The following is a 27,104-nucleotide window of genomic DNA, read 5'->3' on the forward strand; positions in this document are numbered from 1 at the left end:
TTCTGGTGAAATTAGATATAGATACTCCCAAGAAATCTGAAAAACTTATGAAAATAGTCTCCGATTTGTAAGCTGTCGTTATGGACAGAATGCAAAGCCAAGGAAGCTGTACCTTTGTCAAATGGTATTTCAGTCTTCCTTTCCTCTGCAGTCTCTTAGATTTGCAAATAATCTTTTCAGAAAGTTCACAATGTATCAAGAACGATTTAGGATGTACAATATGAGATCACAGGGCCTCCAAAGTCTTTGGTGTGATCTCGAGAGACCTTCTAAACATTTTAATGCCAAAACATATTAAATGAATGGGGAGTAATCATTTTACCTTACTTAACTGAATTCAACACCAAGCTTAATTTTGGTGCACACAATGCATATTTCTTTGTAGGCCTTGCCCATAATAGACATGCCACTCTTTAAGCCAAACAGCCTTGCTTTAGAAATTACATGTTTGATGCTAAGCAAGAAATTATTATTTTTTCCTTAAACACTCTACTGAGAAACCAGTGCTTTCAAGGAAAAAAAAAAACATTTGTACTGTATCTCTTTTTCTCTATATATATACAGTGTACTTGAAGCCAGAGTGGCTTTAGTTTCTGTATCTGACCTTGATCTTACCTAAAAATTCTGCTTAAACACAGGTTTATATTAATAAGAACTAAACGCGTAGAACAGGAAATACATACTTGCATGCATATTTTAAAGACAGAAAAAATATTATTTTTTCTAAATACAGATTACTGATTTTGGAACAGCTGTAAAACTAAATAAATTATTTCAGCCATAGCACTATCTTTCAAATGTATTTGGAATAGAAATGTCTATGTGGCTTCAGAATATAAGTGGCTCTTCTTAGAAACTGCGTAATTTTAGAAAAAGTTGTAGTAACTTTCTATTGATTCAATATTTATATGAAAATAGTCAAAAAATAATTACAATTTAATATGAATTATTTAATATTCAGAAATATTCAGAATATTCAGGAAATATCCTGTCGGGTCCTCAAGAAATTCCCACTCGATGGGAGGGGAAGGGAAGGGAAGCGAAGTCCAGAATTCAGGAACAAATAATTCATGCAACTATTGCTGAATCCACAGACACAGTTTGTTCAGTGAGACTGCATTCTGTTACAAACATATAGAAAAATTCAACTATGTAGTGGCTTTGTAAAAAAAGAACATCAGCAATTATTTTGTTTCTTTTGAATAAATACAGTGGTCATAAACTGGTCAGCTGAAAAAAAGACAACAGCTTTTACCTTTACAACACGGATAAAAAGCTCTTTTTTCATAAACAAGCCATGTGGCACAAAGGAAAAAAAATCTTTTTGCTGCTTTTAAAACATGCCAAGGAACAACTATGTTAACACATTGCTTTTGGACTGGAATTTTTTTTTAAAAAAAACATAAATGAGGAACATCCACTCTCCTTTGAAGAACATGATTTAAACAACATATATTTTATTGCAATATTGTAATAAAATCAAATTCAACAAAGCCTGAAATATTAAATGTGCTTAAGCGTGAATTTATAAGGGATATGAATACTTTGCAGCAACATGTTCTAGGATCATGCTGTAAATTACTTTATGTTAAAGTATTCTAGCATAATTATTCAAACCATATGATTTAAGAAACAGAAATAAGTATATACTGATAGCAAGGCTGGGAAAGTTTTTTAAATGGCTATGTAAATAGATGAAAGAGGTTAAAAAAACAAAAAGAAAATTTCTTGCATAAAAAAACATTTTTCCTTAGGTATATTTTTAATTAATTCAATATAAATTTATTAAAATTATTACATATAATTTAAATAAATAAATAAATAGATGTTTTGTTAACCAATTCAGTTGCCATCTTCAGGCCCTGACTGGGAAAAAAGTTTATAAATTGTGTCCATGTGTGTAACAAGAATTCTGTCCTGACTGCTAGAACCTGACAGGGAATCATGACTTTTATATTAGTGTTGCTTCTTGAAAATTAGTAAGAAAAGGTGCTTTTAAAATGTTGCCGTTTCCCACAAGAATATCTTTAAACTTTCTTTTGTATTTTCACCGCCTTTACTTTTCCTTTGACAATATGTGTTGAATTAAATGTGGATATTTTTTTTTAAAAAAAAGAAAAACAAGTTAACTTGGGTAATAAACTGATATTACAGTGTATCTCTCTACAGCCCCTCTAGAATCTCTCTAGTTTCACTAATAGCAAACAAGATGCAGATATTGTTGATAATGCAGAAAACATCTAATTTCATCCCTTTTTCCATATTGAAATCATCTCTCTCTTAGTGTGTGCTAGAATTATTACAGTATGTTTTAATATTTCTTTGTTCTCAAATTTAATCAAATGACAAATAGTTGCTGGATTCTTCCCCGATCTTTGTTACTCTAATGATTTGGGCCAGAAGGCACTTGTTACCTCAAAATATAACCTTTTTAAAAAAATGATTCAATACATCCCAGAATGTTTGAGGTGTGATGACAAGGGACCTCCATATGGAGCACATAAATAAAAACAAACATCGTGTTTTATGTAAGATAGCTGTGTTGATTAACCAATGCAAGAAATACAAATGTAAAGTAGTTCTTGGTATCTCCCCAAAAAGAATAAAGCATTGGATGGATACCTTTTAAGGAGAATTTGGAAAGAGAGAAAAGCAAACAAAGTTGGACAAAAAGACTGTAGAGCTGGGGGTGTTACGCAGTCAAGGGACTGCATCTGAATCTAAGATTATTTAATAAAAATTGGATTTGAAAATAACTTTCCACAATTAAGTACTGACTCATATCAATGACATTTAAAAACTTATACCTGCCCAGTATCCATCCCCAACCAGCCATTTTAGCCTGATACATAATCCTGTTACAATTCTGTGTAACCAATAATACCGGTAGTAATTCCACAGTCACTTCATATTTTTAGAAAGGCAACCAAAAAGCTGGTTAGCTAACAAACGAATGCCATTGTGTAAAAACATTATTTTGCTGCTAACTAAAAGGTACTCTCCTATAAACTCTGAAAACAGAAACTTATCAGGGAAACAAAGTGTGTGTTTGTGTGCGTGTGCGTGTGTGTGTGTGTGAGGGAGGGAGGGAGGGAGGGTGAGGCAGCAAGGGATAGGATGGCAACAACTATGATTACTCTAAGTGTCCTTACTGCATTCATTTATTGTTCAGTTCACAGTCTCTGAATACAACACAATTCTTCAACTGAGTCAGCTTTCATAATTCAGCAGTACAAAGTCTGCAAACACATGTAACCTAAATCCATATTTCACAGTGACAGCATATGATAGCAGAATGTGAAGTATTAATGCTAATGTCACTACAGTCCTACACTCTACTGCACTTTAAGAGAAAGCAGCTGCTGAGATGAAAAGTGTGCCAACTGTCTGAAGGCAGAAACATAAGAAACATTCCTTCTGTTACAAAGGGACACACACACATGCGCATGCACACACACACACAAATACACACACACACAAAGAGACTTTCTTTAAGACTGCAAAAGCAAAGATTCTTGTTTTGTTTTCGTTTTTGCCTTTCATACTTCTATCGTGAAAAGAATTCATATTCTGAAAAAGGAGAAAAATGTAAAAATTAATGGGAGTTGTCCAACAGCTGGAATCAAAGCGGCCAAGGTTGCTAGGAATGCATGTGAAACAAATGAAGGAACATGTAATCATAAGGTTTACCTGTATATGCATGATTTGCTCCAATGAATTCCCAGCACTTAGTAGAAATTTAAATGTAATTACTATGAGGTATCAGATTAACACGGAACTGTGGAATGCTTACATGCTACAGGCTGCTCTGAGCTTTCTCTTCTGGCATTTTTAAGTCAAGAAATAGTTTTTATGGCTGTAGGCATCAATGATTCCAGTTCATCCTAAAAGACTGTGAATGGTAAAATGGAACTTAAATGATCTAGTTCTGTAGGCAAAAGATGGATTTATAGATAATGTTAAGCCTGGATTTTTTTTCAGACTTTCAGTCTGCTTTATTAAACAGGACACAGTGGCTTTAATTACACATAGCACTAAACAATATGGGTTAACTTTTATAAATTTTGCAAATATTTTATGGTACAACTCTCATGCCTATTCTAAAGAACGCAACATGAATTATTCCAGGCAAGTACATTTATGAATGCTTCAAGATAAAAAATATGCAGCTTTAGGGCTGTGTCATTAATAGCCAGTAGCATTCGTAAGTGTAAGTCTCTATGCAATGTTTGGCTTCAGCTCACTTAAAAACTAGCAAAACTCCTTGACCCCTTTATTAAGGAACTAATTGTGTATTTATTAACTGGACAATGAAATAGGAGAGCTAAGGTATTAACAGTGACACACTTTAGCACACTCCTAGTGCAGTTCATTCAAAAGGCAATTTTAAAATTGAATGAAGGGGTTTGACTATGCAATAAAATCAGCCACAACACCAGTGAACAGTACTTAGGAGCAAAGCCTCTAATTATCTTATTTATAAATCAACAGCAATTTTACTGATGACTTCTTTGCCAGCGTGATTAAAATAAACTCCAAAATTAACAATGAATCAAACATGATGTATTTTATCAGGTTACGGGGTTTTTAGAAGTATGATTTGGCCAGCTTTAATAAAGGGAAAAAGGATTTTAAAAAATTGACCACAAACAGGAGAAAGCATGTTTTTGTAGTTTCAAAAGAAGAACTGTTCTGCAACATAATTAAGGTGCTGCCCTTGAGGAAGGGGATTTTATTTTATAATGAGAATGTTTACACTATTATGGAGTTCAGTCTATTTGGGAGGGAAGGTTAAACTTCTTTCCATTAAAGTCAGTCTTATAATGAAAGGCTCTCTGAAGGGGGAAAAAAAAAGAATGGAGTCTAATATAGTAGATGTAATGGTCTATTAAATGATTCACATGCTCTACACACAAAATGAGTCAAATTCATCTTGCCTCTTATGGCTGTTTTATGATAAAACTGTTTACAAAAACTAAATTATTGTCAAGATAATTACATATAACACATACTGTATTACTGTAAGTATTGTCTTACTCAATGACCTAGGGAAAATGTTTAGGTACAGTGAAAGGGCATTACAGCTTAAATGTTTTGTTGAGCAGGCACATGGACAGGAGGCTTCTATTCAAATGTAAAAAAAAATAATTTAGATTGAAAAGACATGGAGCAATACGCAGCATTGCTCTTTTTCAGTTAAAACTTTGCATACATTCTTTATGATGTCATTTCTGCATTCCTCTAGCAGATGTTTGTTTATATACCAATTTACTAAAATGCTGCTGTATTAAGTCATGTTATTGAGAATGTAATCTCTACCACTAACTTATATCCCCAAATCTCTGTACAACTTATGTTTTCTTAAACTTGTCTCATTTAAGCTATTGTTTAAAAGTAGCACTCTAATTACTGGACCAAATTACACAATTAAAAATACAATGAATTATATTAAAGACATGCAGCTCTTAATTCTACATACCAAGCAACATTTTTAACAAGGTACTTTATATATATATATATATATATATATATATATATATATATATATATATATATATATATATATATATATATATATATATATATATATATATATATATATATATATATATATATATATATATATATTTGTATATGTTGAGAGCTGTGTATATTTTTCGCTAACATTGTTATTTATGAATATAGGGAATGACAAAAATTGAAGGCGTAAAAAGGCTTTTTCCTTTTCATCCCAAATTGTATAGTAATTTCATTTAATTATCACGCAATGTCATATATACACTCAGGTATTGATTTACAGCTTTGTGTGCTACATGGGGAATCCTGGAAATTAACAAAATCTAAAATCATTGAAGCGACGTTTTAGCTGTGTTTTGTCTATTAGAATGTAACTGCTAAGGTCAGATCAGCTTTGGCAAGAAAAAAACTTGTATTCTTCAGTACATATTCAACATAGCCAATTGCAGTCCAGATTTTATTGAAACCACCAAAAGCCTTTCTACTATCATAGATGGGAAAACTCAGTGATATGGAATTTATCCCGCACTGAAGCCAGAATTAGACTGTGATAAGATATGATTGGGAGATTTGCCTGATTGTAGCAGACATGTAAATAAATGATTTCAATAGAAGTAACATAATTAACACAAAGAGAAGAATGAGAATATTTAAGCAATATATCTAGCTAACGTAATGGACTACTATAAGCTTCTATAAATGAAATGCAGTGAATTATTATTTGGGCACTCTTCTTTATGCAATTCAAGAATATTATAAATTGAAACCAAGACACCGGTTAGAAATCATTTTTTAAAGATATTATGCTACAATATTTAGAGACAAAAAAAATCCACCTTGACAATTTCGAATGGTTAAAAACTCTTTCCTTTTCCAGAAGTTTGAAAGCTTTGAACATATAGCGGACACTGTCTTTAAGTGAGGGCAATTCTTCCCATCCTTATATTGAACTACTAATATTACACTATCACACAGTTAACTGAGTTTAGCTATCTGGCAACATCAGGTACATAACACAGACTGAAAGCAAGTGGCATTGGTCTTACTATAATGATAAGATGATTCTTGATTAGTCATTTGTGACGCTACCATATTAATGGCATGTTTCCTGGTTAACCAATGTCATGTTGCCAAGTAAACAACAATAATAAAATCACAAGAAACATCCATACCGTAGCAAAGTGGAATTAAGAAATACGATACACCCCTTCCCGCCCCAACCTTGTAAGTAAGCAAAGAAAGAATTCAGGGAATCTATTGAAAATCAAAACAACATTTTAAAATGTAACATCACTAGTTGTAATTGTATTAATCTGCTTCGAGTTTTAGCGTTTCTATTCATTTCAGAATAGGTTTTGGTTTTCTAGTATTATTTCCTATATTTTGATTGTGGAACTTCTGCAAAAAAATGTTGCACTCCCTGTCAAAATAATGTAGCAGGTTTGGTGGCACCTTCTGATGAATTTGTGCCTTTGGCTATAGTTTTATTACTTTACATCATCTTAAGATGTACTATTCCCATAGAGCCCAAATGCAGGGTAAAAAAAAAAAAATCCCCGCTAGTACCTGACCCCAGGCAGATTGGGTAAATATCAGGGACTTCTTGGCCTTGTATACCTGTGGGAATCCCCAGCATTAAGTGGTAATCCCCCAGGATGGTATCTCTTTGGCCATACCAAGAAGCCTAGTGGAAATCCCCAGTGACTCAGGAGCCTCAACCTGGGGGCATGATTACAAAACCAAAGGGATTTCCCCAGAGCAAAGATATACCTTGAACTGTCCTAATTTTCCATTTGAAATCTTTTATATTCGCTAAAGGTTCTATTTACATCATATCCTATGAAGAAGTTAAAAATTGCACATGACCACCTTGTTTGATCCACTCTAGATGTTATAATAAGAAAATCAACAAAAAATGAAAGCAGTGTGTCACATAAAAATGCAACTCTCATTTCTTCTGTCCTGTTTAATAGTGAATTCAAATTACATATCCTAATGTTAATCAGGAGTTCCTCCTATGACTAAGAGGAGAGGGTTGAAGTTTTGATACATAAAAGAAAGACCCAAATTCCTCATGGAGCCAAACAGAAGAAACCCTCAGATATTCAGGCAAAATTGCTCTCTTGTACTTGTGGCTTTGTTGATTCATTCTAGGATGGGGACAATAGTTTCAGGTATGCCGAAGATCTTTTGAAGATTAAAAGTAGAGTGAAAGATTATCTCTGAGAAATAACTGTCTTTTCAGTCTCTTGACTCATTAAATAATGTCTATTATTTTGAAACATTTCTACAATTTTTGGGCAGAAAAAAGGCACTAGTAATTTATTTTATTTATTATTTCAGTTTATATGGCTTTCTATATTGTTCTGGGTAGACTTGATTCCTTGTGTGGGGCTAGTTTGTTTTTAATGCAGGATCTTTATATTATGCTACTAAAATTAAACATCTTGATGACTTGAATGGTAATATTCACCTTTTATTGTCTACCACATCATATCAATCTATTTATCGATCATCTGTTATTACTCTGAAATATTGTATGTTGGAATCCACTTGACGGGCAAGGAGAAAGGTGCTGCCTAGAGAGCAATCAGATAAAAAGGGAAACAAAGAAACTTTAGAAGGATCTGCTCTAGCACATCATACTGTTAAAAATGACAGTATGAGACTTGTATTATCAAACTTGTAAGATTCCATTAATGTAACTTTGCAATAAAGCAAAATTAGCTCACATGGTTGTGTTTCCCTTTTGATTTACCTAAGTTTGCTGACACATTTAGATTTAAGAAACCCATAAAGTTCCAACTATTATAATCAGAACAGGTTTTTCCCCAATTTCTACAGATAAAATTAAAATTAGATTAGGGTTGATCATGTCTGTTTAGACATAATACTATTTTCAATTTATGCAACAAGGAAGGATTACATCTCAGAAATCTCCACCACAGAACCTAGATCTGTTCCACAATAGTTTCATTTCCTTCAAAGCTTGCATGCATAGTTGTACTTTATTGCCATATGAAAAAAAAATATTGTTCTGCATAATATTTCTAAAATTTAATATATTTTGCTAACTGCATTCTCTTTTAAAGTGTTGCTATTTTTACACGTTTTATTATTCAAAAAGAAAATATAGAAAAAAGAAAAATGTACTGATGTACAAGCAAAAAAGGAGAAAAATAAAAATCAATAAAAACCTTTACTAAGAAACTACTTTGTTATCAATTATACTCTTCCCATTTACTATGTCCTAACTGATTGTTGTAGTTAATACATTTATAAGTTTTAGGAATAGTTCCTGATTTCTATTTAAGACCATTTATGTATTTTTTTCTTTAGAAACTTTAGTCTTAAGTATCTAAGCTTTCTTTGCTGCATGTGATATATAAGAGAGCCATTCTTACTTAAATTTAAATTTTGTGGTATTTTAAGACCATTGTTAGTTAAAAATTGAAAGTAATGATACTGTATATTCTAAACCAATTTTTTAATCTCGTATCCTTCTGATGTGATGGAACTTCAGCTTCAAATTCTTCAGCTAAGAATTTCTAGTCAGACCCTATGTTGACAGAGGTAGCCCACATGGACTTTTTCGTGGTAAGAAGGGACAAATAACTATGGATACTGCAAGTAACTGTACTGATTTTATTTTTATCTGGCTGATTAATTTTCTTGCAGGTGAGATGAATTTCTTTATGTTTCACAATATGTTCTAGCAATTGCGAATGTTGTAACAAGAAGAAAATTAGCCTTAAACAGGAAGCAAATAATATTGTGAAAACCAGAAGAGATACAGATATCACCAATATAACACAATACCTTCGGGTGACTTAACAATGATGAATGCTAAGGGAGATTTGAAAAAGGGATGTTCTTCTCCAATCAGTATCTGCAAGGTACTTTCAACAGATCTGAGGCACCTTGTGGGGAAAATATTGAGAGTACTAGAAGTTCTAAGGTATTAAAATAAAGCCCTTCCTGAGAGTTATCAGATGTAGACACGCAGGCTAAAATTACAAAACTATTTTCCCAATCATCTTTAATTGTATTTCAATTTAATGTTGTTTTGATTTTATATTACTGCATTGCTGAATTTTCATACATGTACACAAACAGGCTTTATTATATGAGCAAGGATTCAATACCTGATCATGATGGAAACTTAATTAGTAATGCTGCTGGAGACCTTAATCTAATTAGGAGATCTTTCCCAATAACACCAAATATGAATGTGGACTTGGAATACCCAAATACACGACAGTTGTCCACACATGCTCAGATGCACTTTCATCAGATTCCTTTTTCTAGAACTGAATTATGAAACGTGGAAAAACATACTATGCTGGTTTTGTTGAAGACCAGTTGAAGAGTTATTAATATGGATGTTATATCTACACAGCCTAATAAATAGATTATTATGTTATTGTTCTCATAATATTTTCCCAATGTCTAAGATATTTTATAAAAGCCCAAAACTGCATTCAGGAAAACCTGTCACTGTTTTTTTTTTAAAAGCAATACAGTATGTTCACCTCTTTTCTCTGAAGTTTCATGTTCTGCTAGAAATAAATTAAAAATAAAGAAAGAACTAACAGATTTCTGAAAATACTAGCTCTCATTAAAGAGGTAGCATAATTAATACATCACAACATGTTTCTACCTTTTTCATATGCAATTTCGTATAAAATAAACTGAAAATGAAAGTGCTTGTAACAGGCCCACTGAATCTTTCTTCTTCTATTAGCGTATCAGTCTGCCATCATATCTAGATGAATAGCAAAGATATATGCTTAAAAGAACACCACGCTTTCTTTTGTCAGAAATTCATTACTTTTTATTAGGGTCATTGCTTGAAAACTTCAAAAACACCATATGGACCTAATTGTGGTTTATTTTGGCAAAAAGGAAGACACTGTAGAACAATTGAGGCATTACATTCTACAATTCCATTACTTTCATCCCTCTCCATTTTATTACTGTGTCATTAAAGGCAACTTGAGTGAGCAAAGAATTATAGTGTCATGTGTACAGGCTAGTAGATTAATAACAAAACACACTCAAGTTTAAAGGTATCTAACAGCTGTTTTCATTATTTTGTGTAAATACGCTTGAAGCACAGCTATCTGATTAGTGGATGGAGTGCTCTTCTCTGTCACATGCCATGGGCACTGCTATGTGCAAGTAATCAAAGTGCTCGGAAAATGAGTTTACATTGTTCACTGCTGAAATACACAAATGTCAGAAAGTGACCGTGCATCAAAGCTTAGGCAAATCATCTGCTGCAAACAAACAGATTCCAATGCCCATTTCAGCTTTAAACATTCCACTGCAGCACAATGACTGAACAGGACTTATTGCAAGCCAAAATGAAGTGATGCTTGAAGAATAATAAGTTGCTGGGGTAGGTATGGATAAATGACTGCGTAGCTGGGCTACTTTCGGCAGGCAGAAGTAGTATTATTTTGAGCAGGTCCCACTGGGCACCCCTGGGTGAGAAGACAAGGAGGACGGAACCAATTTCTACCTCATAATCTTTATTTTCTGGGTGTTTTCTAATAAGGAGATAGCTGCCAGTTTCTTCCACATTCTCACCAAAGTAGCTGACAACCAGTAAGAGTATAGAGGACTGGTTTCCTAAAAAAAAGAGGCAAATAACTTTCTTCTTGGCTCAAAACACAGCCGAATAAATCAATAGGAATAATTTACATCCCATTAACTAATAGCATAAAAGACATCAGAGATATAAGGCATCTGAGCAAGAGAAAGCTTTGATGAAAATCTCCTTCAGTACAAGAGAAGGAGGGTTTGTTCTATCAGGGCATGATTTATTTTCCATCATTGTCAACTGAAATAATTGGAATTATCCACCATTTCATGTAACTGGGTGGGCCATGAGAACAACAAATATGGCCTGGATAAAATCACTCCACAGCATCCTCTTACGTTGGCCCCCAAACAGTGCTGTATGTTCCTAATATACACTCATTTTTCCACACCAATGAAAAATAATCCTTAGAATAATCCTTAAAATAAACAATCCTAATTTTTATAGACTGTGGCTGAAACACAAATACATTAATAACTTGTTGAAATTTAGCACAATTTTTAAAAAGTGCGCAGAAGATATAAGCTGTAAAATGCAACTATGAAAATATAATTAAAACATCAAGGAAGATATTGTAGTATGAACTGAGGATCGTAATAATAAAAACCTAAAATCAGAGGGAATCAGTGCTTAGTTTAATTCAAACTATAATGAAATAACTAACAATTATTTCTGAGTAACTAAAAGGAAAAATGACATCTATAACATTCCCATCATCATTACAAATCTAGGAATCTCACAGAAGCTTAAGGACTTGCCTTTTCAGGCATATTGTATACAGGTCTACAAAGATCACGATACACACACAAAAAAAGGAATGATAAATATAAATATACAGAAAAATGTCATTGTGCAACAAACATGAAAAAGGGGGCCAGTTTTTTAAAGTAGTAAAGAAAAGGGCTAGTTCAGGAACTTGAAAGGTGAACAGTTTTCTGAAAATTAAAGAGGCAATTAGAGCTCTTGTCTCAGAAAAAAGGCCAGAAAATCTATGTTACTGTGCTTTTGTCAACTAATATAAGGCATGTCATATCTAGTTAGTGTTCTCTGTAAAACTGTAGCACAAAAGGCTGTACAAGGATTGTGGATCATCAAGAAGCATGCTATAGAATAGAATAGAATAGAATAGAGTAGAATAGAATCGAATAGAATAGAATAGAATAGAATTCTTTATTGGCCAAGTGTGATTGGGCACATAAGGAATTTGTCTTTGGTACATATGCGCCCAGTGTACATAAAAAGACAAGATACATTTGTCAAGAATCATAAGGTACAACATGTAATGATAGTAATAGGGTACAAATAAGCAATCAGGAAACAATCAATATCAATATAAATCGTAAGGTTACAAGCAACAAAGTTACAGTCCTGCAGTAATCTTTACAACTCCCTCACTGTAAAGAAACAAAATTGTTAAAATGTTGACAGCAAAGTTCCCTAGGTAATACCTTCCATCAGATGCTGCTTAGAAAAAGCATAGGCCATATGGACATACAATGCAATAGCAGAATTGGAAGGGACCTTGGAGGTCTTCTAGTCCAACCCCCTGCATAGGCAGGAAACCCTATACTGTTCCAGACAAATGGCTATCCAACATCTTCTTAAAGACTTCCAGCGTTGGGGCATTCACAACTTCTGGAGGCAACTTCTGTTCCACTGATTAATTGTTCTAACTGTCAGGAAATTTCTCCTCAGTTCTAAGTTGTTTCTCTCCTTGATTAGTTTCCACCCATTGCTTCTTGTGCTCAGGTGCCTTGGAGAATAGTTTGACTCTCGCTTCTTTGTGGCAACCCCTGAGATATTGGAACACTGCTATCATGTCTCCCCTAGTCCTTCTTTCTATTAAACTAGACATACCCAGTTCCTGCAACCGTTCTTCATGTTTTAGTCTCCAGTCCCCTAATCATCTTTGTTGCTCTTCTCTGCACTCTTTCCAGAGTCTCCTCATCTTTTCTACATCGTGGCGACCAAAACTGAATGCAGCATTCCAAGTGTGGCCTTACCAAGGCAAGACATCATCACCTAATATATTTGTAGGAATGTTATTAGCTGGGAAATGATATTCTAGAACATTAGTATGGAGCTTTTCCTACATGAGTGAAAGAGGGATATTTACCGTTGGAGGGCAGACTTTAGAAGGCCGAAGACATAAATCGCCTTTTAGGAGTTCCCAGAGGGTTAATAATAGTCACTTTCTTCTAGTGATTAAGGCACCAGGCTAGAAACCAAGAGACTGGGTGTTACAGTAATTCTGCCTTTGACAATAAAGCCAGTTGAGTGACTTTGGAACAGTCACACTCTCTCAGCCCAACCCACTTCACAGGGTTGTTATTGTGGAGAAAACAGGAGGAGGCACTGAGTTATTACTAAAAATATAAAAGGGAAGAGTAAAGAATAAAACTAAAAAAAAATGCAAGAACAGAAGTTATTAAACCATAAGAACTAAGAGCTGTCCTGTGTCAAATTTATCTGGATTGGAATTCATAACATTTCATGAAATGGACTCTCATAAAACTACCTGAAGTCCAGACCTAAAGTTCTGAAAGTATAAACATTTATATAAATAACTGATGAGATTTACAGTCATCACAATCTTACTATATAGGTATGGGTATTGTGTGTACACACATCTTTCCTTCCTTTCACTTTCCAATATTACATTACTTCTAATCAGATTTCAATAATATTCGATTAACTGATTGACTGATTATGTTTAAGTCAGTGTCAATACTTAGCATCCACATGGACAGATTTTCTCCATGGCAATTTAGTATAACATGGTCCTGCAGGTTTTCCGACAGTATAATCTTTGCCATTGTAACTGATGCTGATATCACCTTTTTTGACTAAACCAATATTTGATTGGATGGCCATTATTCCTACAAAACTTAGCAGATGTAAAGATTTATTTGCAAACCAATTGTAGTAGCACCTTCCTACTTATGTTGGGCAGCTACATGCAGAATTATAGAATTCGTTTGAAGTAAAGCTTAATAGGTATAGTAGGTGTTTACAACAGCAGATAGCTTGCTCAAAGGTCTCCCTGTTAAGCTAACTTGTTGTTTTGTTGTTATATTTTCAATGTAAATATTCATTTTCATTGTTACTAATTGCAAAGCTACAGTTTAGGACAAAGGAAGAAAAACAGCTAATCCACAAACACTGCTTGTTTTCACCTCAAAAAGAACAGGATTTCCCCACACACAGACATACCCACACACCCACACCCACGAGTTTAATTTCCATCTGGGAACCAAAATAAGGTTAATATTTCCAAAAGCTCTCATTCTTATCACCTATGTCCACGTTTCAGAAAAGTACATTTCACTATGCTTACAGTAACTCAACTTTCTTTTTCAAAATTCAGTTGTCAGCAATGAGGAAAAAATGCCACCCACAGAGATTTTAAAGTTTAAATGGTTGCCAGATAACTATCCATGCTGATATCTCAGAAAGGGCAAAGCAAATGGTGAATTAGAGATAAGTAGTAATTAAGGTAGAAACAGTAAAGCAACCAAAAAAAAAATATTTTTATCTGTGACCATGATATGGATAGCATCCCTAACCCCCAAATGCTGTTATTTATTTATTTTTGTACAGAAGTTCAAAAATGACTTCTGAGATTGGACGAAAAAGCTCATGGTGGGTTACATTAAACATTAAAAAAGCAAACATACACAAATCCTCAAACTGCAGCAGAATTAAATTAAAATTCTGAACCGTGTCCCTCAGCCAATGGATCCAAAAGCTTAAAGTGGAAGGCTAAAAATGAAATGACTTATCATAGCACTACATATTATTAAATAAGAAAAATGCTCATTTCATTGATGAGACTCACTAACTAGAACAACTGTCCCTGAAGATGTAAAGGTATCAATTCCAAGAATTGCCAGCAAGAGTCAGGCTGATTGGAAATTCTGGAAGTCAAAATGGAAACATCTGGATGAGGCCGGCTACCAGGACTATAGGGCTGTCAAACTCACAGCCGTGGGTTGGATGAGTCACGTGCTGCCCTGCCCGGTTTAGTGAAGGGAAAAAAAGTCCCCATATGTCACATGATGCCCCATATGTCACTTGACACCCCTGGACTACAGGTAGTCCTTGACTTACAACAATTCAATTAGTGACTGTCCAATGTGACTGAAAAAAGTAACTTATGACTGTTTTTCACACTTACAGCCATGGGCACATGATCAAAATTCAGACGCTTGGCAACTGATTCATATTTATGCAGTGTCCTAGGGTCATGTGATCACACTTTGTGACTTTCTAACAAGCAAAGTCAATGGGGAAGCCAGATTCACTTAACAACTATGTTGTTAGTCAGAACCATGCTATTAACTAATCAACTGCAGTGATTCACTCAACAACTGTCTCACTCAGCAACAGAAATGTTGGGCTCAATTGTGGTGGTAGGTCAAGGGCCACTGTATTTCAAGAGCAACTGAACACTTTCTCTGTGAGAACTTATGTTTGATGAAGTCTTATCTATGGCTTCAACACCAAGGAATCTCATGGAAGGGGAACAGATACTGTGAAAAAAGAAAGAAAAAAGAAAGAAACAACTCCTATCATACTGACTGATGGCCTCCCTACTCAAACTGACTGTGGATGCCTCAGGGGAAGGGAAGGCAAAGACAAACGGGAATTAAAAGAATAACATCCCTAGTGGGAAAGGGTATATGAGAAGCATCTACACAATATTCTAGGCAACTGAACTGTGACCTGGAGGGCTCTGCGTGATTTACTTAATGTACCTTACCTCTTTTTCCAAAATCTAGTAGAAGGTCCTTTCTCTCCCAACTATAAAGGAATTTCAGTACCGAACCTGGGGAGAATGCCTTTAATGAGAGGGAGGAGCAACCCAGTGTGAAATTCATTTTTTTTTACTACCAGTTCTGTGGGCGTGGCTTAGTGGGCGAGGTATGGCTTGCTGGGCGTGGCTTGGCGGGCATGGCAGGAGAAGGCTACTGCAAAATCTCCATTCCCATCCCACTCTGGGGCAAGTCAGAGGTGGCATTTCTCCAAACTACTCAAAATTTCTGCTATTGGTTCTACAAACTACTCAGAATTTCCATTATTGGTTCGCCAAGCTACTCAAAATTTCCGCTACCGGTTCTCCAGAACCTGTCAGAACCTGCTGGATTTCACTCCTGGAGCAGCCCATGAAAGAGAGACTTAGAGACGAGGTTACACAGTCCAGAGATGGAATACGAAAAATAAATTCAAAACATCCCTGCCTGGATTGTGTTTAGTATAAGATGGGGCAGAAAAACTTGGACAGATTTTGTTAATATATCCTACAGTAATGAAACAGAATTCCTGATATTTCTTGAGGTATCGGCTTCTTAACCCAGGCTCTCCTGAAGGGCTAACACCCTCTGCATGCCACCATCTTTAGATTCATCTGGCATGTATTGAAGGGATTCTTGCCAAGAAAGAGCTCCTCAGGCATCCAACGTAAACCAATAACAAAGGGAACTTTTTAATATAGTATATAAATTCCACGTTGTTGTTGAAGTAATTATCAAACCATCAGGACTTTTCTTTGTGTTCTAAACTGAGAGTAATGTGAAAATCAAGAATTAACCACTTTAAAGTGAGATAACAGTGGTTGCGGGCTTTTTGCCATAAGTTTCGCCCTTGGTGGCATCTTACATCTGAGACTTGGAAAATATGAGCTCTAATACCGAGAAAGGTAAAAAGTTAGTACAGCCCGTAGTGAAAAATAAGTTTGCATCATCTGTCATTGCAGCTTCCTGCCAACAGGGTCATTCCCCATTAAATTACCACTTGTCAATGTTTAAAATACTGATTGATAAATGACCGTGCCAAAACTGATATCACAACAGCTTTTCTTTTCAAATATTCTTGGTTACCACATTCTGCTACTTCAAGAAGCAGACAGAGGAAGGATGATGTAGTCCTCCACCCCCTCAACTGTTTCCCTGAACCTCAATTTAAATCAGATACATAAGTAACAGGTACTGCATAATGATTGGTCCTGGTGTATATTATATTATAGTCCTCCTGCCAAAATAAGCCTACTAGCAAATTAGCAATAAGGGCAGATCCAAGTCTCCAATTTTACCAAATGCTACTAATCTGTTTTATCAATATAAACTGCATTTTAATGAGAAAAAAAAATTCTTTTCTTCAGTACACTTAACTTTTCAATGCCTCAGAGGACAATAATTCGTTCATGCTGTAGAACAAGAATGTTTTACAAGACCTTAACTCTCAAGAGAATTTTTTTTCTGTAAATACAAAATGTAACTTTTATGGGAATCCACTGTATGCAACATGACAAGAACACAACTAATAAAATTAAATAGGCTGCATGCAGAATCCAACTGCGCTATATAGGACAGAACTAGAGAACGGCTCTAGTTAGATCTCATCTGAATGACTAAAGTTGGTTAAAGAAAAGAGATCAAAGCTATTATTTTGGCCGAACTGGTAAAAAAGAAAAAAAAGGCTTATTTCTCTAAGATCTTTTAGTCTCAGTAGGTGGCTACAACTGGCTGACCTTCTTTTGGGCTAAGCAGCCTGATAAGTACGTAGATGAGAGACCTCCAGGGCACAAATGTCTGTAGGGACATTTATAACAAGCCAACATTTTGTCAAAGCAACAAAACTTGTGTTGAAGGCTCTGTCTCTTACATACGTGCACAATGTCACAAGACACATGCAAAACGACTCTAAGTTTGTGTTATACACACATTTTGACTGCACCCCAGAAACAGACAATGACAATCCTTTCCTTACTGTTGCAAGGAAAGTATATGAGCAGGGACATCTGCAAGAAGTCCCTAGCAATCATGCATGATATGAAGGAGACCGGACTTCTTTTAAAGGCATAACAACAAATCATGGTACTATAGACAGTCCTCATTTTTGCGACCACAACTGAGACCGGCAACTTGGGCCATTAAACGAAGCAGTTGCTGATTGAAACCATGATTGTGTTTATGATCTTTGCTTTGCTTTAGAGACCTGCAATGGTCCTAAATGTGAGGATAGGTTGTAAAGTTACTTTTCCATCATGGCTGTAACTGCAAACGGTTGCTAAATAAGGCAGCTGCTAAACAAGGATCACCTGTATAAAGAGTTGAGGAGAGGAGCATGAACTTGCAATGGTGCTGCCTCAGTGTCTGCTTCAGAAAGCAGTATGGGATACATGGAAGACACAACAGAGGAGACAGGAGCTGGCATGGTCTTCAGAACTGTACTGTCAAGACAAATTCATTTTATGATTTTCATGATAGAGGATGTCCTTATTTTCATGACATCATTGATCTCTCTACATTTTCCCTTCTATAAAGATGTTCAGTTTGTCAATGGCATTATACGCCAACACGCCTGGATTTTGCCACATTATATGTGGGAAGTCCCCAAAAATGTTACATCATGTGCAGATCACAGGTTGAGCTACTGCTTCAATTAAGACAGTTGCTCTCCAAACACTTTTCACTACTCAGAAGTAGGATGCTCTTACATCATATAAAACTGAAGTTTACTTTCTCAGTTATCTATTTTATTATCACTTCAGGAGGGGGGGAAACTATTTGTAGCATTTTGCACTATCAAAAAGAAGCACATTTGAAAGATTATTTTGTCCTTTCAGTATTTTAGAATCTAAAGCACACATTACACAGAAAACTAACAAGTTATACAGATGAAATGAGTTTTCATTATCTTTACCCCTAGTCCTCCCATCTGTTCCTTTTTATCTGTTATTTGTGCTGTCGTGGTTTTAAATGATCTCGGACATAAGATTTAACTGTTAAGGAACTGATAGAAGGAAGGGTGTTGTTTCCTCTTTTGATAGATGTCCATGTAAAACAGAGCTACTTGCTCTAAGGGGATGGCATGGCAATAGCTGAGGAGGCAAATTGCCGCAGATGTCAGCTAACCACTGGATAAAATCTTGAGCAGGCCCTGAGTTCTAAATAATGGCAAATGCTGATGAAAAATATTGTCTCAGTGCCGTGATTCGACTGGGATATAGCAATTTGTGCAACTGGTTTATAGATCATCCATTGAACAGCTTCAATCCTCCTAAAACCCAGCGACAGGCCACAGACACAGATCTGACAATTTGCATGAATCATGCATTTGGATTAAAGACATGCTTCACATACTAAAATCCCTCTACATGCGAGTCACTGGCATTACAGGGTTAGAGCATGAGACTGAATAATGTTATGGGTATCTGGAAGTGATAACAATAAGCCATTCTTAGAATACTTTAAATATAAATGTCCAAGGTGACATCAGCTTTGAACCTACCCTACCCAATATAGGTTAATCAGTGATGGCAAACCTTTTGGGCTTGGAAAATGCCTAACCTGACTCTGTTCACATGTCCCACCTTCCCCAAACAAGAGAGAAACAATTCTCTAGCTGTCCTCATATCTAGGCCACCTTGACGTGGCACAGGCAGCAGCACTGAGGCTGAGCACTAGAAGCCTGGCTCTCAGCTTCAACCTACCACTAACGCTGGGACTCAAAAATGGCATTTTGAGCAGTTTCTGAAGGCGGACAATCCTTAGGGAACTGTGTGATTATTTCTATGGCCCAGCACTCCCCAGGATCTGCCACACCACTTACTTTCATGCTTCCTTTCTGTTGACAGACCCCTGCGGCCTATCTGAGGCTGCTCCAGGTCGCACAGGGCGTTCATTCTTGAACCAGCTTTGGAGAATGTTATTCTTCAGCCTCTGCTACCTCCAAAAACCGCCTGAAAGCACATGCCATTTGTGTGTGATTTTTCAGAGGCTCTGGAGATCACACAGGCACACATGCCATTCTTTTATGGCCTCAGCAGCATTTGAAAATCAGACTGGGATTTGTTTTCGACAATACTTGCTGTTAAATATTGATTGTGCCATCCAAAATTTTGTAGCTTGTCACCTTTGACCGTCTTTGGGCTAAGTGCAAGAAAAAACCAGGATTGTCTAGAGTAGCTTGTTAAAATTACAAAACTAAATGGCAAAACAAAATTTATTTTCATAACGGGCAACCCTAGCCTTAATTTTACATAATGCCAAAGAGGCAGCTGAACTGTCTGAGGGTGAAAAGTGGGGTGGAAAAAAAACACTTATGAAGTCTGCTAGTATCTACAAGTTTATCTACAAGATATTTAACAACTGCCAATTTAAAGTGTTAACCCTCTGTCCTTGACTCTTCAGAAAATTGTATCAGCAAAAACGTACTGATAAGGCATATCTTCCATTTACTTCTATAGTAGTCCTTGCTTAATGACGCTAATGGGGACTAGAAATTTCCATCCCTAAGCAAAGAAATCATTAGATGAAACATCATGTGACTGTACTGATTAGCAATGGCAGTTCCAATAATGCTTGTGGTCATTAGGCAAAAAAGCATGCCATCCTTAGATGGGGAAATCACACTTCTTTTGCCGGCTCTATCTCATTGCCTCTTCCTGGCTGGCGGCCAGCATGTTCCCTTTGACAGATGGGGCTCCACTGCCTTGCTGCACTCACCTCCACATCAGCTCTCCTACCCACATATCTGTCCCCCATCTCTGCCATTTTGGCTGCCCTGCTCTCCACCCCCCTGCCACCTCCAGCTGCCCCTTTGCAGTCTTCTTTCTTCTACTGCTGGCAAGTGCACAGCCAAGGCAGCTACTGACCTTTCACAAGGCCTCTGTGAGGTGTCAAGACATAGCGGTCATGAGGTGTTACAAAGGGCCAGCAGCTGCCTTGGCTGGCCACATCAGCAGCAGAAGGTAGAAGACAGTGATGGCCAGCTGGGGGTGGCAGGGTAGGTGGCAATAGAGTGCAGGTTGGCCAAAAATAGGTGGGGGAGATAGGTGGGAAAAGTTGAAGTACACATTGTAATTGTAAATGTTGTTTGCCAGGTTGTTTTTTTCCCAAGCGTGAACCTCACAGATTTCTCTTTAGCGAGATTGATTAAGATGACAGGAGTAGTGGGACAAAATGTCTAATAAGTGAATTATTTCCCAACAGCCCTTTGGGAATTGAGCAGCACATACATTGCAGAAACAAAGTCTAGAGCCACTCTCTTAGGATATGATAGGATGGAGATGTCTTGAGTCTTTTTCTCATGAGCTTATGATGCACCAGCAAGGGGACGGTATTTTGCACTTGTTATGAGGGATCTGTAGTTGGTTGTTTACACAATGGCTGCTTGAATCTTTGTCTCTCCAAGAACCTACTCTTCCCTGGAGAATATTTTCAATGAGAAAGTTTATTTATTTATTTTTTCTTGACTTTTCCTGTTTTAGTTATATATTGCAATGTTAACATAGCTATTTAGGGTACACTTGCATCTTCATGACTGCTGTTCTGATTATTTGTATTAGAACCTTTTAATATTTTAATTATTTTTATTTTATCAGTTGATCAGAGAAGTAAGACTAACCGGAAACTGAAGGGAACAATTATGTGCAGTTGTTGTTTACAGTCAAACACGTACCAAAAATCAAATATTACTTGACACTGCTATTTACTGTGAAAGAAGATACTGTACACATACACATTATACTTAGAAATTGGCGTATCTCTCCTCTAACTCTGACACAATTAACCTAGTCCTGTTTTCTTGTAAGATGCATTTGCTATCTTTGGTTAAGAAACACTATAAATAAATTCTTTTTTTTTTAACCTAAATTGCTATCTACTTGCTCTTGTGATATGTCCCAGTTCTAGATCAAGTATCCTGCACTAATATATTTTTATTTTATATCAGAATCACAACATTAACTTAAAATGAAGCTTACTTTTACAAATTTTACTTGCAAGCTTCTTGTTTTCAATATAACTCTGCTGGATATAGAAATACAAATCATATTAAAGGAAGTAACAAGTAAAAAGGAGGTCAAAGTAAGGAGAGTAAAAAAAAATCACCTTGGTTATTTTGTTCTGCAGCCCGCCCTCGACATCGCTGCGAACTTATGCATTTTTAAAAGACTGCAGGCATTCAAATGACTGTCACTCATGCAAATAATCACTTACTTACAGTGTATGAGTTTGGTTTGGATAAAGCAAATTACCATTTGAAAATAACTTCAAAAACACTCTGGGCAAAAAGCTTGCTTTATGAATCTAAGTTTGGCCCTGATATTTCTTAACCTTTTTCTCTCCATTTCCATTCAGCTTGCTTTTGCTAGAGTAACACAGACTAAATTAATAAACTGCATTCAATTGCCATAGGTGCATTCAACATTTATTTAACAGAAGATCTTATTAGAAAAATAAATAGCGGCAACTGTAACTAAAAACTGAAACTAAAATGCATAACTTCATGCATGGATTGCTCTGTTAGTGTTTATTACAAGCAGTAAATAGTTTGTTTTATACACACACACACACAGAATATATATAAAATAAATCAGAAGGTATGCCACAATTAATTTTCAAATTTAATGAAAGAAAACTTGTGTAAAAGATATGCTTAAGAAATTGAATTTGTTTTTTGAAACACAGTATCCTGAGTATTGTACAATGCCTATTTTTTTTTAAAAAAATACCACACTGGCATGTATTCAACCATGGCCAATCTCTATGTATTTTCTTTTTATATATTCTGCATATATAAATGTCAGCAATACTCTAGTGTAGCTGCTAAAAACCCGTATCTTTTTGTATAGTTTTCAAAATAATATATGTAGCAAATTAATTCACCATACTTCCAACAGAGTCATTCCCAAACTAGTAACTGGTACATTAAAAGATGACTAATACTAGATCAGATTATTGGACCAACAAACCTAACATTTGTTTATGCATTCTTCCATTAAAATGGACATCCCATTATTCAAATAAATTATCTGGATAGTTTACTATAACAGTAGAAAGCATACATAAAAGAAACAGCACGTAAAAAGTTTTTTTTTAAAAAGCAAATATATAAAAGCAGTATGAAAATTATAGACCCTCCAGAATATTATAAATGACTAATATTTTAAAGCCTATAATAATAATTTTAAAAAACGCTGCAAGTATCAAAGAAGACATGAAATTAGTTGCCAAGGTAAGATGTTGGCATATTGATGAAAGATGGGTTTTTCCTTCTCAAGGAATCCCCCTACTGTTTCACAGGATGGGGTGCATGGAAAAAATGACCTCAAAATACAGATAGATGTGTGTAGGAGGCACGAAATAATCCTTAGGGTTGTGCAGTTCTCCCTTCCAGTAGCATTCTACAAAGGAACTGTTCATTGTCACTAGATAATGTATTAATTAAATAATTTCACATTGCTAAGACTGTGTCTTGTATTTCCTGATTCTGGAAAGGTTTTTCTCCTCATCTTCTGTTGGAGGTGATTTTTCAATCCTTTTTATACTGTGGGTCTGAAAATTCTGTTTGGTAGTCCTCCAATTCTCACCTTGTCTTATCCCAATCGTACACGGAAACAGAAAAGATTCACTGGAATACTGGTACTTTTTAAATCCATTTTCTAGCAGACTACCAGATTCGGTAACAGCTTTGTTCCCTATGCCATCTGTCTAATAAACTCGCAGGATTCGTTTCTGTTTCAGCCAGCAATGTGCAGGATGAATGTTGCAGAACCTCTGAGGTTGTTCATAAGGGTGAACAACTGCAGTGGTGCTGCAAGATTTGTAGTTTCGGGACTTGTTCATAAATACTAGGAGGTGCTTAATGCGTAACTTCAAACTTCCGCTAAAGGAATGCTCGTAACCTGGGGATTACCTGTATTGTTTCTCTGTGTCATATATGTGGGTATATGCATACTTTTGTATATGTGTATGCATTTATTTAATCATGTTTATGTAGTGTATATTGGAGGTGGTGTCCCGTTGAGAGCTCTATGCAACAAAATTTCATTTTAATGTATGCCAATTAGTGTACATTCAAAGTGACAATAAGTCTAAGTCTAATAAATCAGGATGTTAGGCATCACAGAAGAATCCTTAGTTATTGGAGATCTGAGAAAGCAACAATCTAACCAAATACATTTGGACATGCTTCATATGGCAGCACTCATTCATTCATATTCTTTCATTCTCTCTCTCTCTCCCCCCCCCACTCTCTCACACACAAGCAACACTAACAAGTAGGAGTCCATCCATCTATACATACCAAATACCCTACCGTCTTCTGAGAAATCAATGTTATACAAAGGACCAAAATATCTCAAGAATTAGTAAGCAAAACAAAAAACAAAAAACCCAACCCTGAACATATGCTATAATACGAAAGAAACAAATATGACCAAACATAATTTACGTAGACACCGTTCACTGTAACTTTCAATACGTTTTGATCTCTGTAACCTATCTCTGCTTCCATAAACTGCATACCTCTCTCCCACCAACTCCAATTAATCAATTGTCTAGTTCAGTGATGGCAAACCTATGGCACGCATGCCACAAGTGGCACGCGGAGCCATTTGTCAGGGCACGCAAGGCGCTGCCCTGTCAGCTGGCCAGCACGCATGCGCACGCTGGCCAGCTGAGTTCACCTTTTTAAAAGCTATTTTTCGCCTTCCCTAGGCTCCAGAGGCTTTATAGGAGCCTGGGGAGGGCGAAAAGAGCCCCCCCGCCCCCCCGGAGGCTTCAGGGACCGTCCCTGAAGCCTTCAGAGCGCTTAAAACCACTCTCCGAGCAAACCGGAAGTGACTTCCAGGTTGCTCAGAGGGTCGTTTTAAGCGTTCCGAAGGCTTCAGGGACCGTCCGAGGCTTCCCTGATGCCTTCGGAGCGCTTAAAACCACCCTCCGAGCAACCCGGAAGTCACTTCCAGGTTGCTCGGAGGGTCATTTTAAGCGTTCCGAAGGCTTCAGGGACCGTCCGAGGCTTCCCTGATGCCTTCGGAGCGCTTAAAACCACCCTCCGAGCAACCCGGAAGTCACTTCCGGTTTGCTCGGAGGGTGGTTTCAAGCGCTCCGAAGGCTTCAGGGAAGCCTCTGGATGGTCCCTGAAGCCTCCGGAGGGCCTCCGGGGGGTCGGGGGAGGCTCCTTTCGCCCTCCCCAGGCTCCTATAAAGCCCATGGAGCCTGGGGAGGGCGAAAAAAGCATGTAGAAATGGGGGGGTCGTGCGTTGTGCGCGCATGCGCACTGGGGGGGTTGCACACAGCATTATGGGTACGGCATGCCCGCACTCGACCCCCCTGCGCTCCCCCCACTTGTGGCACGCGAGCCAAAAAAGGTTCGCCATCACTGGTCTAGTTCATTTCCTTCTTCTTTCTTAATTCATTCTTCTTTCATATATTCCTTCTATATTTATTTCTCTATATATATGACCAATCTTCCTCATCACATTTTATAGTCAATCAATGAAGCAACTTTCATTGCCACCCACTTATTCCTGGCCTTATTTCCTCCTTCCCTGTACATTTCTTAAGTAAGCCATTCCTTTTATAGTTCTTCTTTTATACTCCACTTTCAGCTCCATATAACTAAGTAAACAAAAGCAGCTTTTATAAGCAACCAATTTTGCTTGTTTTGATATTCATTCCCACAACAGATCATCTAATATCCATTACTTTTCTACCAGCATTTGAACCTTGTAAAACTTCACCCATTTTTACATCTTTTGTAAATATATTTTCTTTTCTTTTTTGTTTATCAAGATAAACAAATTCATTTACTTACTCTATTTGTTGTTGATTTTCAACCATATATATATGGTATATATATATACCAATACTCCAATTCCCAGCTAACAACATGACATCATTTATGTTCAAAAATACATATACATCATGTATCTAATCAACATATTTCAATATCACCATAAGCTTTCCTTAAACATTTGGCTATGCATACATTAAACAATGAAGGGTCATTATATAACCTTCTTTTAGTCTGTCATCAATGTAAACATTCAGTAAGCATTCCATTTATATCCATGCATGCTTTACTTTCTCCATTTATCATTCATACAGTATTCAGCAAACAACATTCTTCACACAAACCTTCCATAAATTATTCTATTCACTTACCATATGCTTCCTCTAAATCAACAAATATATAAAAAAAACACATCTTTTATTATTATTTTTCACAGAGAACTTTTTCTTCAGCAGTCTTTCTATTTTCGCTCTAATTTCTTTCCTTTTCCTCCATCTCTATGATTGCTTGCTTACAAATGCCCTGGTTTAATATTTTCTGTACTCTTAGTTCTGTCTCGAAAAATATTTTGGCATGAGATATGGAAGATCACATGGCAGCCGTGGCGAGGGGGGCGTTCCATCAGGTTCGCCTGGTGCGCCAATTGCGGCCCCTTTTGGACCGGGAGGCCTTGCGCACAGTCACTCACGCGCTGGTGACGTCTCGCCTGGACTACTGTAACGCTCTCTACATGGGGCTCCCCTTGAGGTGCACCTGGAGACTGCAGTTGGTCCAGAATGCAGCCGCGCGGGTAATTATGGGGAGATCGAGGTTCTCCCATATAACACCCATCCTGCGCGAGCTGCACTGGCTTCCTGTGGCCTACCGGGTGCGCTTCAAGGTGCTGGTTACCACCTTCAAAGCGCTCCATGGCACAGGGCCTAGTTACCTGTGGGATCGCGTCCTGCCCCATACATCCCTGCGACCCGTCCGCTCACACAGAGAGGGACTACTCCGGGTGCCGTCCTCCAGAGAGTGCCAGAGGGCGACGCCCAGGAGTAGGGCCTTCTCTGTAGTGGGCCCCACCCTTTGGAATGACCTCCCCCCAGACATCAGGACAACAACCGACCTTCGCTCCTTCCGTATGAAGCTGAAAACCTACCTGTTTCGACTAGCTGACCTGGCATAATACTACAATCTCTCCAGCCCAGGGCATTTTTAATTGGTAATTTTAGTTTTTAAGGGTTAATTTCACTGGGGTTTTAACTTTTTTAGGTATTGTAACTTATTTATTTATTCTTACCTCCTCTGTACGCTATATAATACTTTTGTACGTCGCCCCGAGTCCCTGTGGGGAGAGGGGACGACTAATAAGTTCAAGTAATAAATAAATAAATAAATAAATGAAATGTATTATTTT

General features: G+C 36.7%; 1 protein-coding gene across 5 annotated transcripts in view; it reads right to left on the reverse strand.

Annotated features, from left to right (window-relative positions):
- Nucleotides 1-27,104, reverse strand: part of GTDC1 (glycosyltransferase like domain containing 1) — a 288,481-nt gene that overhangs the window by 105,446 nt on the left and 155,931 nt on the right. The window lies entirely within an intron of this gene.

This window comes from Natrix helvetica (genome assembly GCF_964273705.1).
Source record: "Natrix helvetica genome assembly, chromosome: 1".
In the NCBI taxonomy this organism is placed as follows: Eukaryota; Metazoa; Chordata; class Lepidosauria; order Squamata; family Natricidae; genus Natrix; species Natrix helvetica.